At 34.0% G+C, this 18,395-nt stretch overlaps 1 protein-coding gene, 1 long non-coding RNA gene and 1 other non-coding gene across 3 annotated transcripts in view; 2 read left to right on the top strand and 1 right to left on the bottom strand.

Annotated features, from left to right (window-relative positions):
• The window catches only part of LOC114525100 (C2 domain-containing protein 5-like), a 48,148-nt gene that overhangs the window by 13,069 nt on the left and 16,684 nt on the right, over window positions 1-18,395 (top strand). The window lies entirely within an intron of this gene.
• LOC114525191 lies at window positions 1,112-1,493 on the bottom strand. The gene is made up of 3 exons (XR_003687167.1): window positions 1,452-1,493; window positions 1,273-1,326; window positions 1,112-1,174 (listed from the first exon to the last, which is right to left on the bottom strand). It is a non-coding gene; the product is annotated as an uncharacterized LOC114525191 (long non-coding RNA).
• Window positions 3,038-3,110, top strand: Trnas-aga. The gene has a single exon. It is a non-coding gene; the product is annotated as a tRNA-Ser (tRNA).

Below are 18,395 nucleotides of genomic sequence, written 5' to 3'. Positions count from 1 at the left end.
CGGTTCCCGTCTGGCCTATATTGTCAAACAAGAAAAAAAGATTTCGAATTGTTGATCTATTATCGCTAAAGTTACGTTGTCAAAGCATATTAGGAAGGTATTGTTTCGTGAAAAGAAAGAATATGACAAAAAGAGTTGAAAGGGTTTGAATTTTGTAACAAAAGTAATTTAACTACCGATGCATAAAACTGTCGACAACAGTGCAAAAATTGATGGAAAAAAACCCTTTTATAACGTTGATTCGAATCGGCCCATGAAATATGTGCTTTTAACGAAGGAGAATGCGATCGCCTACACTTTAATATGTGATGCCATCCGCGTTAAAACCTTGAACTCTATGTCAGTATATAATGGTCATGAAACAAACGGAGATGGCTAAAATGATTCGTGTACTATATGCGATCCGCACATACCATTCGTGCAATCTTGACCTACATATATTCCTAATCTATACGGAACCAAATGGAGATATTTTGTCATTTGTGTTTCGACACTAATGACAGAATATCTCAAATTTACCCCCACAGATTAGAAACACGTATAAGTCATAATTGTAATAAATTACTTGTGCATGTGCGTACTAAGCTTATATACCAGTTTGCGCCAGGCTTAAGTCTCTGGGTTTTAAGCTTTTTATACTTTTACGAGACCACCTTTTGAATCTTATATGTACTTACAACTGCCACCAAAAAATCGACGCTGTAGAGTCCTCTCTTCTCCTTTATCAGCTCTATATTGGGCAATCTTACTTTCTTCATCGTTCTTCATGAAAGATATATTAATTATTGGACATATATAATAGTTAGTCATATTACTGCTGTTTAATTAGCTAATTTGTTAGCAGACAACCAGTTGAACATTTTTTCCAGTAGATTCTTATACTTTGTGAGTTTGCATCAGTTTATGGAAGTTCAAAAATGTATAAATGTAATAATGGGATTTTCGTAGGGACCGCATGCATAATGCTGGAAAGAATTGTAGGAATATATATGCATGCAAACTGTAGGAATATGCAATATGGAATTCGTCTATATGGTGTAATAGTTTGAATTTTTTGTCGTGCAATAAGAAAGTTTGCTTAGGATTTTTCAATTTTTGGTTGTATACATACCACACTTCGAAATCCCATTTTCCCCTCACTATCGAGACTTCGTGAAGCAGCACAGTACGCGGTCTGGAATTCATATAAGATTAAACATTTACTTCTTTTTAGTCCTATATGTAGCTACATAATGCTGACGTTAGCTTATAGATTATGAACATATACTGTACCAGAAGCAAAGCGAACATTTTCCAGTAAAGAGCCATAGTGAAAAATCTCAGTAACTAAAGGGCGTAGTGTAAAAAAACAAGATTTAATTCTGGATACATGCAAGATAATTAATAAACAAAACTTCCTTCATTTGGTATCACATATAAATCTGGAGGTATACACGAAAATTTGTAAATACCTGTAAGCTGTCTTCGTATTTTTAGTCTTTCTTGATCTAACGTTGCCAAAACTTCTCGAAGTTGTGCAGTCTGTCCGATTTTTGCAGCGTTTTGTAGTGTCTGATTTTAAATTCATCCATTCATCTTAAATCATGCCCGTGCTAATATAGCTACAGGAAATTAATTTCAAGAGCAGCAGGGTTGTGTAATGAGTTTCACGTCTGACGCCAAGAGATCAGTATCGGCAGATTCAAAAGAAAAAAAGGGCTATATGTAAGAGCCGCAGAAGTTCGTTAAGTGGGGGGCTAATATTCAAATATTAACGTTGAGTACTATTAGTAACTTTTGAAATCGATTGTTTTTTGATCTGAAAACTTGAATATGTGAATCTTATAGGCCTAGGTTAAACGTCGCATTTTGTCGCGTCGAATGCAAATCAAACAATAGGTAATGAGATGATAAACATTATTAAGCTTCATTACCAGCTCATTATCTATTCCGCGGCCCCCTGCGATGTGTTCTCAAGCAGACTCAAAGCACTTACCACCCATGCATGCATGCACCGTACAAACTGATATATTACAAATGTTACAAAATGCGAATATATAATGTAATTTAACTTTGTTAAAAAAATAGAAGGTCAATATAGATGAGGAAATTACTTGGGGAACATGTCACACAAAATGAAGTGTAAAGTAAATATCATTATGACCCTTCGGAATCACAAAATTACTTTTCCTGGTGACAGCCCATGGGATTTCCTCCGAAACAATAGTATGTCGTACAAAGTACAAGTGTCACGACTCAAGAACATAAGTTCTAGACGGATACTAGTTTATTTCAATCATTTCTTTGTTATATTTTGCTCGGTTAAGCACTTGAAGCCTTACGTCACAAAAAGCTTAATTCGCTGAAATTATTAGTAAAATAGTTTATAAGTTAAGATATACGGTTCACAGAGTATATAAGATGATAATTGTAGCTTAAGTTAATGATAAATATTTTAAGTTGTGAACAAGTTTTAACAGTGATCGATTAAGTAAAAGGCCAACTTGACTTGTGCGTCACCGGCCTTAAGTAAACAAAGTATGAGAGCTGGACCGAGCTTCGAACGCCAACCCACTCTTGCAACCTACAACGCTGATTGGATAGTGTGAACCACACCACCTTTCACAGGACGTCTGCAAGATCCCCTCAAATTTTATTGTAAAAAAAGGCGCACAGCAACAGAACCTAGAGTGGACTAGCGGAGTAAAAAGCATATGAAACGTTGGAGAAGCTCAACCTTAAAACCAACAACCAAAGACAGGGACAGCAACGACGAATATCAGTTGAAGAAAAGAAGAGAAGAACGGAGAAAGAAGAGAACATTAGTGAACTTTAGTAAAACCTTGTAAAGATCTCCTACCTCGCGTAAATAGAAAATAAAGCTAGCTACATAACACAAAGAATGGTTGCACCCATCTTGAACAAACCTCTTAAAAAAGGCTAAAATATAATCGCAACATATATGAACATTTGCAGAATTAACTGCACTACGACATTTAAGGACGAAACTCCGTAATGCGAATAACATCTCAAGTAAAATCACTGTCGTTCCCAACTTGGCCTTGTAGCTCAGACGGTAGAGCATCGTTCTAGAAATGCGAAGGTCGCGGGTTCGATTCCCACCGCGGTCAAATAGAATTTTCTGCTTGCCTGGTTGGTTATACTTTATATTTGTGTAGAAGAACATATAAAACACACACCTTACCAATGGGTGCATAGCATAGCGTAGCATAGCATAGCATAGCATAGCATAGCATAGCATAGCATAGCATAGCATAGCATAGCATAGCATAGCATAGCATAGCATAGCATAGCATAGCATAGCCTAGCATATAGCATAGCATAGCATAGAATAGCATAGCATAGTCTTGTATTGAAGTCATGCCTAAGTTGTAGGTCATGCACGAAATTTAAAGTTGTGGACGTCACATGGTCTTAAATGCTAAATAAAGGCTATAATGCCTGGTTCCCTTTTAGTCGTGCGGGTCGTGAACATGTCAAGATAGCTGATGTGATACAATATTAATTTCTATGCGTCTGCAGTCAACAATGACAGATTTGAATACAGAAATAAAGACGAATTTACATACCGACTTCTCATAATTGAAAATGACAGGATGTTTACGACAATTACGACTAAATGGAAACCAGGCTAAACTGTGTTACCTTAAAACGAATTGAAACGAATTCGTTTCGAGGTATCGTACTACTTATTTGATTGGTTCCGAAATTGATGTAGGAATTGTTTTAAATATCTTTAACACGGTCTTATAATAGCTAACTCTGTTTGATGACAAAATTAATATGGATTGTGTGATTATATGCACGGATGCACTGAAAGTCTTGAACAGTCTTTGTAGACGAGTGTGTTTTTTTATACTTAGGGCTGTACGCACAAAAAATTTTGAATCATTCTAAACTCTATATGACCACTAAGATCGAATACGAATACACATTCACAATTGCTTTATCAGAAAAATACACAACACAATTACTTCATGAGTAATTTTGTGTTTTGTGAAACTTCATGTTTTTACTCGTACCCAGATATGTATGACAAACTCTAAAGGGCCTCATTGTTATTGTTATTATTTGTTATCTTAACCACGGTTTGATAAATATTCTACCTTCAAACTTATTTAATGTCAAGATTAAGCGTCCCATTTGAAAATCATATGCGGCGCTCAAACCAATAAATATGTTCAAGTTTGATATTTTTACTTTACTTCTGTTTGTTCTATTGAAAAGTATATTAAATTTAAATTTATATTGATCCCACCTATGCATACACTTTGCGGAATATTATTTATATATATACCATCCGTATTACCCTTGCGGGAACTGTGAGTATATTTTGATAAAATACGAAACAACGGAAGTTACTTTCTCATCGTTCGTATTTACTTTCTTTATCGTTCGTATACCTTACCAATGGGTGCTGAGCACAGCACAGCACAGCACAGCATAGCATAGAATACCATAGAATAGCATAGCATAGCAGCATAGCACAGCACAGCACAGCATAGCATAGCATAGCATAGCATAGAATACCATAGAATAGCATAGCATAGCATAGCATAGCATAGCATAGCATAGCATAGCATAGCATAGCATAGCATAGCATAGCATAGCATAGAATAGCATAGCATAGCATAGCATAGCATAGCATAGCATAGCATAGCATAGCATAGCATAGCATAGCATAGCATAGCATAGCATAGCATAGCATAGCATAGCATAGCATAGCATAGCATAGCATAGCATAGCATAGCCAGTGGCGTAACTACTATGGGCTCAGGGTGTGCGAACCCGCGGGCCCCCTGGCTTAAGGGGGCCCCTGTGAGATTAGAAGGTTATTGTAATTCTATGAATAAAACAAGAGAAATCGCACGAACTTACATATAAAAAGTTCAATTCAAAGGCTAGAGAGCGAAATCGTACCAGAGAACAAGAATATTTGAGGCGAAAAGTACATAATCATTGATGATTCGTTTCAAATCAATTTCTCATTTGCGCGCGTGTAATTTTGAAATATGTAATTTTAACCTTATGTTTATTTTATACTTTGACATAGGTAATTGGAACCATATTGTAGTTCTTATATAGTTATAAGTTAATTTGTAACAATTGTCTGAATTAAACCAACTAGAGAAAAAAATAGGACGTTATGTATATGTGGGCAAAAGGGGGACATAATGAGTAATTTGTTGAATAGTTCATTGCGAATTAAGGGGCGTAGAAATAGAAGTAAAATTAAACAGATGGGGTAGTTGGGAATTTGTTGGACAACCGCCAACCATGTGGTGTGTTTGAAACAAATTTTTTTTAAAAAAAGGGTTTTTGTTTGTGTATGATGGAATTCTTCAAGAAACTATGTAGTTACGTGTGTAGGGGGCCCCTTTTAAATTTTTACCACGGGCCCCTAGTTGTGCTGTTACGCCACTGAGCATAGCATAGCATAGCATAGCATAGCATAGCATAGAATAGCATAGAATAGCATAGCATAGCATAGCATAGCATAGCATAGCATAGCATAGCATAGCATAGCATAGCATAGCATAGCATAGCATAGCATAGCAAAGCATAGCATAGCATAGCATAGCATAGTCTTGTATTGAAGTCATTCCTAAGTTGTAGGTTATGCACAAAATTTAAAGTTGTGAACGTCACATGGTCTTAAATGGTCTTAAAGTCCGTCCATGACGTGAGGTCCATTGCATAACGGCGGGCGACTTTGACTTGACTTTCGCATTTGCACATTCTGGGCGTAAATATCCGAGCGGAAGTAGTACCCTCACAGGCGCGGCTCGGGATTATTATAATTATATTATTACGCCACATATCTGTACTATTTGTTAATGAAAAATTGAGAATCACAGCTGATCATTCAGTTTTTATTTAAACAACTATATGGTTAGCTGATTAAAAAATTTTACAGAATGCTGATTGTCAAGTCGTTCATGTCGTTCGTCGCATTAGGTTACTTCTGAGCAGTACTGTATATATATACAAAACCATTTACAAAATTACATGATATATTTGTGTGTAATTGCCGTGCCCTGACAATATTGTCAGTCTCTTGATTGATTTAGGTGTTTAATTAGTGCTATTTTGAAGGAATAAGTAGAAAGTCGATTACAATTATCTAAAATTTCATTAGGCAATAGGAAATATCTAAGATTTCAATGATTTTTTCATAAACGATCTATTGGTAGCTTCCACCTTTAAGCCCCTGTATACTATTAATATAATGAAACTAGAAATACATGCATGCAGCAATCCCTCGAAATTATTTAATTGTAACATGATAGTTAGAAAATTTATGTTGGTTGGGAGGTGTGGAGGGTACGTGGTATGTGAGAAAAGAAGTATGGGGATATTTTTCTGGAAGTGGAAACACTGTAGTCATAGCAACTCGCAACGGCCGTATATTTTCAAATAATCAAAGGTTGTACCACTGAGCTATATAATAATTCCTGGAGGACCGGCTCGTCATTTTTCGGTAACTTCGCCGCCATCTTTTTGAAGCACCATATGGCGATTTTGCCTTCTGCGCAGTGCGCAGAAGCTCTGCTGACGCCACTTGGTTCCTTTTGACCATGGTATTTACCACTGACCAGGCTCAATTCTGAGCCCGCTACAGCAGTATTCTCCCCCCTGGTTTTTGTAAATAACAAATTCTCCCCCCTGGTTTTTATATTTTTTTGCCGTGATCACGAAATCTTTTTTGTTTTTGAAATGTTTTTAGGTTGTTTTTTTGATATTTTTCGCCCTGACATACAATAAAGTTTTATTTTAAGATGAATACAAGTCATACACTTTTTTTTGCCAGTGCGGGAACAAATATATATTAAAATATGGAAAAATGTGGACAAACTAAAGATTTTAAATACTGACACGAACTGACAGGTTTATTATTTTATTTTCGTAATAATATTTTTGTTATTTATACTTTCCAACATGAAGTTTACAAATCTTTGAATGTTTTTGGTTCACTATCCTCGCATATTTTGAAGACAACTAGGAATTTATGGGCAACAATTTGACTTTTCTAAACCCTGAACTGATGAATTTCGCAGGAAGTATGTAATCAGTATTCAGTATGTGATGTTGTCTTCAAGGCTTTATATCTATGCACAATTCAAAATCCAAAGAATCAGAGGCCAAAGCTCAGGCAAAATGCTGGGCAGCTGACTAATACTAAGTGCAGGAATATAGTTTCAACCAAGAATCATATTTGCATAATATACTTTTCATTCAAGTCATCAACTTTTACCTTAATAGGCTATAAAAGTTTTAATTGCATCCCTGGACCCCTGGTCATAGTAAAGAATAACATTTATCCCTCCATAGGCTCCACTGATTAGCCTAATGAATATAGCCCTCTTTGAGGTTGATACCATAAACAGAAAGTTATAAAAGTTGCTGCAGATTGAAGACACACTGCTCAGTCAATGCATGTTTATATTTATTTCATTAATTAATATATATGACAATTGGTATAAAAACACCAGCCAACAACAAAATCAGATAACATGGAAATGAAGAATAACAATGCACAGTCATAAAATGCATGAACTTCATCCTGAAAAATAAAAATGGAGATATGATCAAGATTTAATCCCAAGGTGCAAGAAGCTAATTAGAAGCATTATATAGCTCAGTGGGTTATACCCTCATAATTTTATGAAAAGATTCTTACTATTTTTTGGAAGTTAATAGTACCGCTATTTGCTTATAGTGCTGTATTTAACGATAAGTCAAGTTTAATTTGTATATCATAAACGGAATTTGAGCTGTGAACGATTTTAAGTTTTGTTCAAGACACGATTATATAGGTAAGGAAATAGTAGCTATATATGTACACGCAATAACACGAACTATATATACAGGTATATACCTGCCACGGTTCAAAGACAAATACAACAGCTTTCCTTGAAACATGTAAACTACTGTTGATGTTGTTGTTGATGTTGATGTTGATGAAAATGAATTTTGGTCATGTTTGCTCATGTACTTTTGTTTGCTTTATTGGGTACTTTTTTCACAGGAAAATCGAGAACCGTGCGCGTATATTAATGTGTAGGGACTTTACGATCTGCGACGTAGTTAGCTCGCGCTAGTCAATTATTTTGCTATAAATAAGCTACGAGAAATTAATTATTCTCCCAGGACTCTAAAATTATCATGCAAACGTTTCAATTGTGCCAAGAACCCCCGACATTTAGCTGATATTACAGTTTCATATAAGCCATCAAACAGCTATCGTGAAAATGCCTCATTTGAAGGCGTTGTAATGATGACAGCGCTCCCATGGGACCGCGGGTAGCCCGCTATTGTATGGCTTCTCATGAAGTATCCTTATCCTTAATTCAACTGCTAACATATCATCGCAGGCACCGCCATTTTTTCAGTGCACTTCACTTGAATTATGTATTATGTATATGTTTACATGGGTTGGCAACTCCCAGTCGTATTTTCACATTTACGAACCACAAACAGAAACTTACACATCAAAATACTCGTACTTAAATACAAAAATATACACAAAAAAACTAAATCTATGTGGGAACTGACTTTCTGAAACATTTCCGGATCATTTTTTATTGTTAAATTTTGTGAAAAGCCGTCAGGATCCCATTACCTTGCCCTACGTCACAGCAAATACGCAATATGATTGGCTGGTTGAGTCCCGTCGACGTAAACAAATTTTAAAATTAAAAACATATATCTTTGATAACACGCATCGAACTTTGTCCTTGCCAGGGGGGCATTTATGATACCATATTCCTTATTTCATGACAATAAACTGGGGTGAAGTTAAATCTGTCGTTTTCTTCGGTGTAATTGATTTGAGGAGGGTTTATGTCAGGGAGGTTGAGTTCCGACCTGGAAGAGGACGAAGACCTTGAATTAACGTTGAGGCTTTTTAGCCACATTCGCAACAAGGGTGGAAAAAGAACTGATTGAATTCTTCGGCTACTAATCCCGGATGTTTCTGACTCCTTGTCTCTGTAGGCTATATTTTCTTTAATTACCTTCCAAAGCGATCCAGTGTTGTTTTTGTGTTGCTGAACTTCCTTTAGAACATGTTCTCTATGTGCTTTAGCAATGCGGCTTTGGTTGAGTTATGGGCCGCTGTAAAGTTAAATCAATCGTGATGGTTACGAGTTTTCCTAAAAATTCAGTTTCGTATTGAGCAATTTTACTTTCTTTATCATTCTTAAAGATATATTTTTTAAGCCTATCAAATCACAGCTAATTAGTTGGAATGACTATGGCAATGGAAGTTTTGATTTTAACAATTTACTGATGTTGTGTTATTTCTATATCCAGTGTATTAACGGATCAGTGGCGTTGCTGTCCCTCGATTTAGAAGGGCTAAAATAACTTTTTTTTGCAATAGATATACGCTCTGATATAATTTCTAAACGACCCTATAAAAGCACTTTGTGTACTGTATTAGTTCTGCCCGACGGATTTCTGTCGAACTTAAACGATCCGTTGTCGACATGCATATCAAGGTTCCTCTTTACAAAAGTTTGCAATTTCTCCCTGACCACATTTTACACAATCTGGTCTTTATCCAAATCCAAACTTCCAAAGAATATTTTCAATTTTACTGTACAATGTATAAACAACGTTTCCCTCTCGAAAATAGTTGCATGACTGCTGACGCATTGTTTATATTAATTCTTTGCCTAAATTGCTCTACACAATTCGCTTTCGTTGTCGCTTTCCAATTAATTAAACTGGAAATTTCATATGTGGGGGTTTACCAACGAAGGAATCTTTCTAATCTTTATAATTATTATCAATAAGTTCCCTTGTGAAACACATGGATATAGGATAGATATAACAGAAGACACGTGAAACTAAATTAGCTATTAATAATATATATAATTATATATATATTTATATATATATTATATATATATATATATATATATATATATATATATATATATATATATATATATATATATATAAATTAGTTAGGTGATTACCCAACCAGAACAAAATTTATAGCGACTTCAACTATTCCGTTCGTGCACATGCACACGCGAATATATGTGAAAGATATGACCTTTGCAGTTTGCTTAATCAATGCAAACCCTTGAACTTTGAGCGCCAATGAATTATTTACTTGGTTTATATATGTACACGCAAAAACACGAACTATATACAGGAATATATATCTGTCATGTTTCAAAGACAAATACAACAGCTTTTCTTGAAACATGTAAACTTCTGATGATGTTGATGAAAATGAAATTCTATGATCTGCATGCATTTAAATGAAGATATCGTTTGCTCGCGCAGAGCACTTTTGTTTTCTTTTCATATGGTATTAAAAAAAAACGGTGAATATAATTGTAATTATAAAATTACCCCAATCTTACTAATTTCTCGTTGTAATCCAAATTTGAAACAATGTATTAATATCTGATGATAGCTCTATTCCTACATTTAAACTATAATGTTGATATGAACGAGGCTTCAATTCAAATTATACTAAACCACGGACATATTTGGAGCGTTTAAAAACCCGCTGTCAAGTGGAAAGGGTTATTTCCGGCATTTGTACGTCCTCTGTACTATTTTTTGAAAGGAAAATTCAGAATCACATGTAATCATTAGGATTTTTATTTTAAAAGCACTACAACTATACAAGCAGATTAGTAGATTCTACAACTTCTCAAGCGGAGTATTGTATCAATCAAATATTATGAAGCGAAATTGAACTTTCATGTTGCAGCATTAGTTCTGAAGCACTTGAGTTCCATAGTGAGATGACAAAAAATGTTAATCAGTGCAGGCAACCCAAGAATATTTCACGAAATAGATTCTTGTGTCAGCCCAAATGGTATGCTGTAAATCGAAGCCGGTAGGTTTTATATTCACGGCCGAACCAACCACACGGAGATTGAAGTTCCTGTCTACATCAAGACCAGCCAAAGAAACGATTACAGAAGGCACTTTGTGGAACAGTTTTTGAAATGTGACGGAAAAACGTCTCGATTCACACAACTCATAATCGGGATAACATTCTCGTACTACGGTTCCCGTCTGGCCTATATAGTGTCCAAAAGAGAAAAAGATTTCGTATTGTTGATCTATTATCGCAAAAGTTACGTTGTCAAAAGCATTTTAGGAAGTTATAGTTTCTTGAAAAAAAGCCTTTTGAATCTTATATGTACTTACAACTGCCACCCAACGATCGACGCTGTAGAGTCCTTTCTTCTCCTTTATCAGCTTTGTATTTAGCAATATTAGGCCTACTTTCTTCATCGTTCTTCATCAAAGATATATTAATTATTAGACATATAATCATGAATCATGTATTACTGCCGTTTAATTTGCCAATTTGTTAGCAGACAACCAGTTGAAGTTTTTTCCAGTAGATTCTTATACTTTGTGAGACTTGCACCAGTTTATAGAAGTTCAAAAATGTATAAATGTAATAATGGGATTTTCTTAGGGACTGCATAATTCTGGAAAGAATTGTAGGTATATATATGCATGCAAACTGTAGGAATATGCAATATGGAATTCGTCTATATAGTGTAATAGTTTGAATTTTTTGTCGTGCAATAAAAAAGTTTGCTTAGGATTTTTCAATTTTTGGTTGTATACATACCACACTTCGAAAACCCATTTTCCCCTCACTATCGTGACTTCGTGAAGCAGCGCAGTAAGCGGTCTGAAATTCATATAAGATTAAACATTTTATTTCTTTTTAGTCAAATATGCAGCTATTCTATAATGCTGACGTTAGCTTATAGATTATGATCACATACTGTACCAGAAGCAAAGCGAACATTTTCCAGTAAAGAGCCATAGTGAAAAATCTCAGTAACTAAAGGGCGTATTGTAAAGAGACAAGATTTAATTCTGGATACACGCAAGATAATTAATAAACAAAACTTCGTTGATTTGGTATCACATATAAATCTGGAGGTACACGAAAATCCGTATATACCTGTAAGCCGTCTTCGTATTTTTAGTCTGGATCCAACGTTGCCAAAACCTCTGGAAGTTGTGCAGTCTGTCCTATTTTCGTAGCCTTTTTATAGTGTCTGATTTTAAATTCATTCCATTCATCTTAAATTATATGCCCGTGCAAATATAGCTACAGGAAATTAATTTCAAGAGCAGCAGGGTTGTTTAATGGGTTGCACGTCTGACGCCAAGAGATCATCAGGCAAATTCAAAAGGAAAAGAATGGCTATGTAAGAGCCGCGGAAGATCGTTAAGTGGGGGGTTAATATTCCAATATTAACATTGAGTATTATTGGTAACTTTTTAAATCGATTGTTTTTTCGATCTGCAATCTTGAATATGTGAATGTTATAGGCCTAGGTTGAACGTCGCATTTTGGTCGCGTCGAATGCAAATCAAACAATAGTTAATGAGATGATAAACACAATTAAGCTTCATGACCAGCTCATTATCTATTCCGCGGCCCCCTGCGATGTGTTCTCAAGCAGACTCAAAGCACTTATCACCCATGCATGCATGCAGCGTACAAACTGATACAATACAAAGAAACGGAAATTCCAACCTTTTATTCCACCACTATACGTGTGTGGTTGGTTGCACCCATCGTTGGACCTTGAACGAACCTCTTAAAAACTAAATATATATAAATATATATATATTATATATTATATTATATATATATATTATATATATTATATATATATATATATATGTTGAACATGATTTGCTCCAAAATAAATTTGGAGTTGCAACACAGGTAATAATATAGGCAAAAATGTTCTCCGTGTTTACTATACTCACCCTTGACGGTTTGAATATACCCGTCAAGGGTGAGTATAGTAAACACGGAGAACATTTTTGCCTATATATATATTATATATATATATATATATATTATATATTATATATATTATATATATATATATATTTATATATATATATATATATATATATATATATATATATATATATATGTATGTATAATTTTAACGATTACAATTAAGTTTTGTCCAGAACACGATTATAGGAGGAGAAATGGTTTTTATATAATTATGTACACGCAATAACACGAACTATACAGGTACAGCTAGACTACTGTTGATGTTGATGAAAATGAAATTCTTTGATCAGCATTCATTTAAATGAAGATATCGTTTGCTCAAGTTCAGCGCTTTTGTTTGCTTTTCATATGCCATGTATAAACAGAAAACGGTGTTAGGTGGCGATTTTGTATATATAGCTCAGTCTGAAACATGCTATAATGCCTGGTTCCCATTTAGTCGTGAGGGTCGTGAACATTTCAAGATGGCTGATGTGATCGAATATTCATTTCTATTCGTGCGCAGTCAACAATGAGATATTTGAATACAGAAATAAAGACGAATTTACATCCCAACTATTGTTCATCGGCGTAAATGACATGTCACGACAATTACGTCTAAATGGAGACCAGGCTTAGGTGTTACTTTAAAATGAATTGAAACGAATTTCATGGTGAAAACGTAACTATAAAAGCGGGTCGTTTCTATAGTCATTGCTATGTATATGATTATATGCATTGCTGCGTGTGATTATATGCATTGCTATGTATGATTATATGCATTGCTATGTATGATTATGCATTGCTATGTATGATTATATGCATTGCTATGTATGCATGATTATATGCATTGCTATGTATGATTATAATTATGCATTGCTATGTATGATTATATGCAGTCATTGCATTGCGTGATTATATGCACGGATGCACTGAACAGTCGTGAAGTTTCTTTGTAGATGAGTGTGTTTTTTTCATACTTAGGGTTGTACGCACGAAAAATTTTGAATCATTCAACTCTTTATGACGACTAAGATAGAATAGGAATACACATCCACAATTGCTTCATCAGAAGTATATATTTTTACTCGTACCTAAATATGTATGATAAACTCGTAAGGGCCTGATTGTTATTGTTATTATTTGTTATCTTGACCTCGGTTTGACTAAATATTCTACCTTCAAACTTATTGAAAATCATATGCGGCGCTCTTACCAATAAATATGGAATATACATCAAGTTTGATATTTTTACTTTACTTCTGTTTGTTCTATTGAAAGGTATATTAAATTTTAATTTAAGATATTAATCCCACCTATGCATATACTTTTCGGTATATAATTTATACATATATTATACTATATATATTATATATATATTATATTATATATTATATATATATATTATTATATATATATATATATATATATATATATATATATACACCCATTTGCAAAAACGTTGGCCGCAGATAGATAGATAGATAGATACTCGAAGTCTAATTAGAATTGCATATGAATACATTTGCATGGGATTTCAATCATATTACACAACATATGCAATTCTAATTAGATTTCGGGTATCTATCTATATATCTATCTGCGGCCAACGTTTTTGCAAACGGGTGTATATATATATATATATATATATATATATATATATATATTAAATTATAATGTAATATTCTCGTTTTCAAGAATAGAAAGTGCTCAATACAAGACAATTATGTAGAGCATTTAATGTTTTCATTACAATTTTTGAATGAATAAGTGTCTACTTCAAGTTTCATGCAACAAGCAATCATCAGGCAACATACGTACTATATGTGTTAGGTTGCGATAATTGTATATATATATAGCTCAGTCTGAAGCATGCTATAATGCCTGGTTTCCATTTAGTCGTGAGGGTCGTGAACATTTCAAGATGGCTGACGTGATAGAATATTCATTTCTGAAATACGTGCATGCATGTGCAGTCAGCAATGACATACAAGTTTGAATACGGAAATAAAGACGAATTTACATACCGACTTCTCATCCGTGAAAATGACAGGATGTTTACGACAATTACGACTAAATGGAAACCAGGCTAATGTTTTACCTTAAAACGAATTGAAACGAATTTAACTATATAAAAGCGGATAGTTTTTATAGTCATTGCGAGGTATCTTACTACTTATTTAGTTGGTTCCGAAATGGATGTAGGAATTGTTTTAAATATCTTTAACACGGTCTTATAATAGCTAACTCTGTTTGATAGCAAAATTAATATAGATTGTGTGATTATATATTTACCGAACAAACCAGGCTTTTAAAAGTGTTGATGTGACGGCTGATGTGCAACAATGAGAGATTTGAATACAGAGATAAAGACGAATTTACATCCCGACTATTGTTCATCGGCGTAAATGACATGTCATGACAATTACGTCTATAAATGGTAACCATGCAGGTTAAGTGTTAGCTTAAAACGAATTCAAACGAATTTCATGGTGAAAACGTAACTATAAAAGCGGGTCGTTTTTATAGTCATTGCTAATTGATGTAAAAAATGTTTTAAAATATCTTTAACACGGTCTTATAATAACTAATTCTGTTTGATTACAAAATTAATATAGATTGTGTGATTATATGCACGGATGCACCGAACAAACCAGGCTTAAGTGTTACCCTAAAACGAATTAAAACGAATTTGATGGTGAAAACGTAACTATAAAAGCGGGTCGTTTTTATCGTCATTGCTGATTGATGTAGAAAATATTATAAAATATCTTTAACACGGTCTTATAATCGCTAACTCTGTTTTATGACAAAATAAATACAGATTGTGTGATTATATGCACGGATGCCCTGAACAGTCTTTGTAGATGAGTAGTGTTTTTTTCATACTTATAGGGTTGTACGCACGAAAAATTTTGATTCATTCTAAACTCTTTATGACCACTCAGATCGAATACGAATACACATTCACAATTTCTTCATCAGAAAAATTTACAACGACTTAACCTATATATTTTTACTCTTACCAAATATGTATGACAAACTCTTAAGGGCCTCATTGTTATTGTTATTATTTGTTATCTTGACCACGGTTTGACTAAATATTCTACCTTCAAACTTATTGAAATCCATATGCGGCGCTCAAACCAATAAATATGGAATACATCAAGTTTGATCTTTTTACTTTACTTCTGTTTGTTATATTGAAAGGTATATATTAAATTTAAATCTAATATATTAATCCCACCTATATGCATATACTTTGCGGTATATATAATTTATATATATACCATCCGTATTACCCTTCCGGGAACTGTTCAGTATTTTGATAAAATACGAAACAACGGAAGTTCGAATTTCCATGTATTTCTTCCAGTCGATCGGGCGAGAGTTGGCAGCCTTTTATTGCTATATAGTACCAGTGTGCGGCGGTCATTAGTAAGAGAAGTTTCGACGGATCAGAGTTCTATGGAACAGAATTAAAATGCTAATGTGCACAAGGTGTACATTAAGCAAAACATAATAAAAATAAAAATACAAATAATAATAATAAAATACAAATCTTTAGTCATGCACACTAATAGTTTAGAGAAAAACTAAAGCCGACGATATTGCATAGTATAGCATATAGCGTAGCATATAGCATAGCATAGCATATAGCATAGCATATAATTTATAGCATAGCATAGCATATAGCATAGCATAGCATATGTATAAACAGAAAACTGTGTAAGGTTGCAATAATTGTATATATAGCTCAGTCTGAAGCATGCTATAATGCCTGGTTCCCATAAAGTCGACTTTAGCCCCGTAAACACTACATACAATTTATTGGCACCACACGGTTAAAATTTTACACTGTTATAGATGCTTTATCGAGAGTAATTTTAATTTTTTTTACAAAAATTCTGTCTTGGTGCAATTTTTTTAAAGGGCTAAAATAACGTTTTTTTGCAATAGATATAAGCTCTGATATCATTTCTGAACGACCCTATAAAAGCACTTTGTGTACTGTATTAGTTCTGCCCGACGGATTTCTGTCGAACTTAACGATCCGTTCTCCCTGACCACATCTTACACAATCTGGTCTTTATCAAAATCTAAACTTCCAAAGAATATTTTCAATTTTAGTGTACAATGTATAAACAACATTTCCCTCTCGAAAATAGTTGGACCATGCATCCCATCAAGTGGTTATACTGACGCATTATGTTTATATTAATTGCCTGAATTGCTCTACACAATTCGCTTTCGTTGTCGCTTTCCAATTAATTAAACTGAAAGTTTCATAAGTGGGGGTTTACCAACGAAGGAATCTTTCTAATCTTTATAATTATTATCAGTAAGTTCCCTTATGAAACACATACATATAGGATAGATATAACAGAAGACACATGAAACTAAATTAGCTATATATATATATTAGTTAGGTGATTACCCAACCAGAACAAAATTTATAGCGACTTCAACTATTCCATTCGTACACACACGCGAATATATATGTGAAAGATATGACCTTTACAGTGCGCTTAATCAATGCGAAACCTTTATATATGTAAGAACTGTACAGGAATAGGCCTATATATCTGTCATGTTTCAAAGACAAATACAACAGCTTTTCTTGGAACATGTAAACTTCTGTTGATGTTGATGAAAATGAAATTCTTTAATCTGCATGCATTAAAATGAAGATATCGTTTGCTCGCGCAGAGCACTTTTGTTTGCTTTTCATATGGCATTGTAAATAAAAAAACTGTGAATATAATTGTAATTATAAAATTACCCCAATCTTACTAATTCTTCGTTGTAATCCAAATTTGAAACAATGTATTAATATCTGATGATAGCTCTATATTCCTACATTTAAACTAATGTTGATGTGAACGAAGTTTCAATTCAAATTATACTAAACCACGGACATATTTGGAGCGTTTAAAAAACCCGCTGTCAAGTGGAAAGGGTTATATCCGGCATTTGTACACAACCGTCTCACGAGGTTGGTTGACATGTTGATGAAAATGAAATTCTTTGATCAGCATTAATTTAAATGAAGTTATTGTTTGCTCACGTTCGGCACTTTTGTTCGCTTTTCATATGCCTTGTATAAACAGAAAACTGTGTTAGGTTGCGATGATTGTATATATAGCTCAATCTGAAGCATGCTGTAGTGCCTGGTTTCCATTTAGTCGTGAGGGTCGTGAACATTTCAAGATGGCTGATGTGATAGAATATTAATTTCTGAAATATACGTGCATGTCCAGTCAACAATGACATGCAGATTTGAATACAGAAATAAAGACGGATTTACGTACCTACTTCTCATCCGTGAAAATGACAGGATGTTTACGACAATTACGGCTAAATGGAAACCAGGCTAAAGTTTTACCTTAAAACGAATTGAAACGAATTTAACTATAAAAGCGGGTAGTTTTTATTTATAGTCATGCATTGCAAGGTATCTTATTACTTGTTTAATTGGTTCAGAAATTGATGTAGGAATTGTTTTAAGTATCTTTAACACGGTCTTATAATAGCTAACTCTGTTTGATGACAAAATTGATATGGATTGTGCATGTGATTATATGCTTTGATG

The sequence above is a fragment of the Dendronephthya gigantea genome, unplaced genomic scaffold (genome assembly GCF_004324835.1).
Source record: "Dendronephthya gigantea isolate DGI-Jeju-01 unplaced genomic scaffold, DenGig_1.0 000033F, whole genome shotgun sequence".
Lineage (NCBI taxonomy): Eukaryota > Metazoa > Cnidaria > Anthozoa > Malacalcyonacea > Nephtheidae > Dendronephthya > Dendronephthya gigantea.
This window is presented reverse-complemented; position numbering and strand designations above follow the sequence as displayed.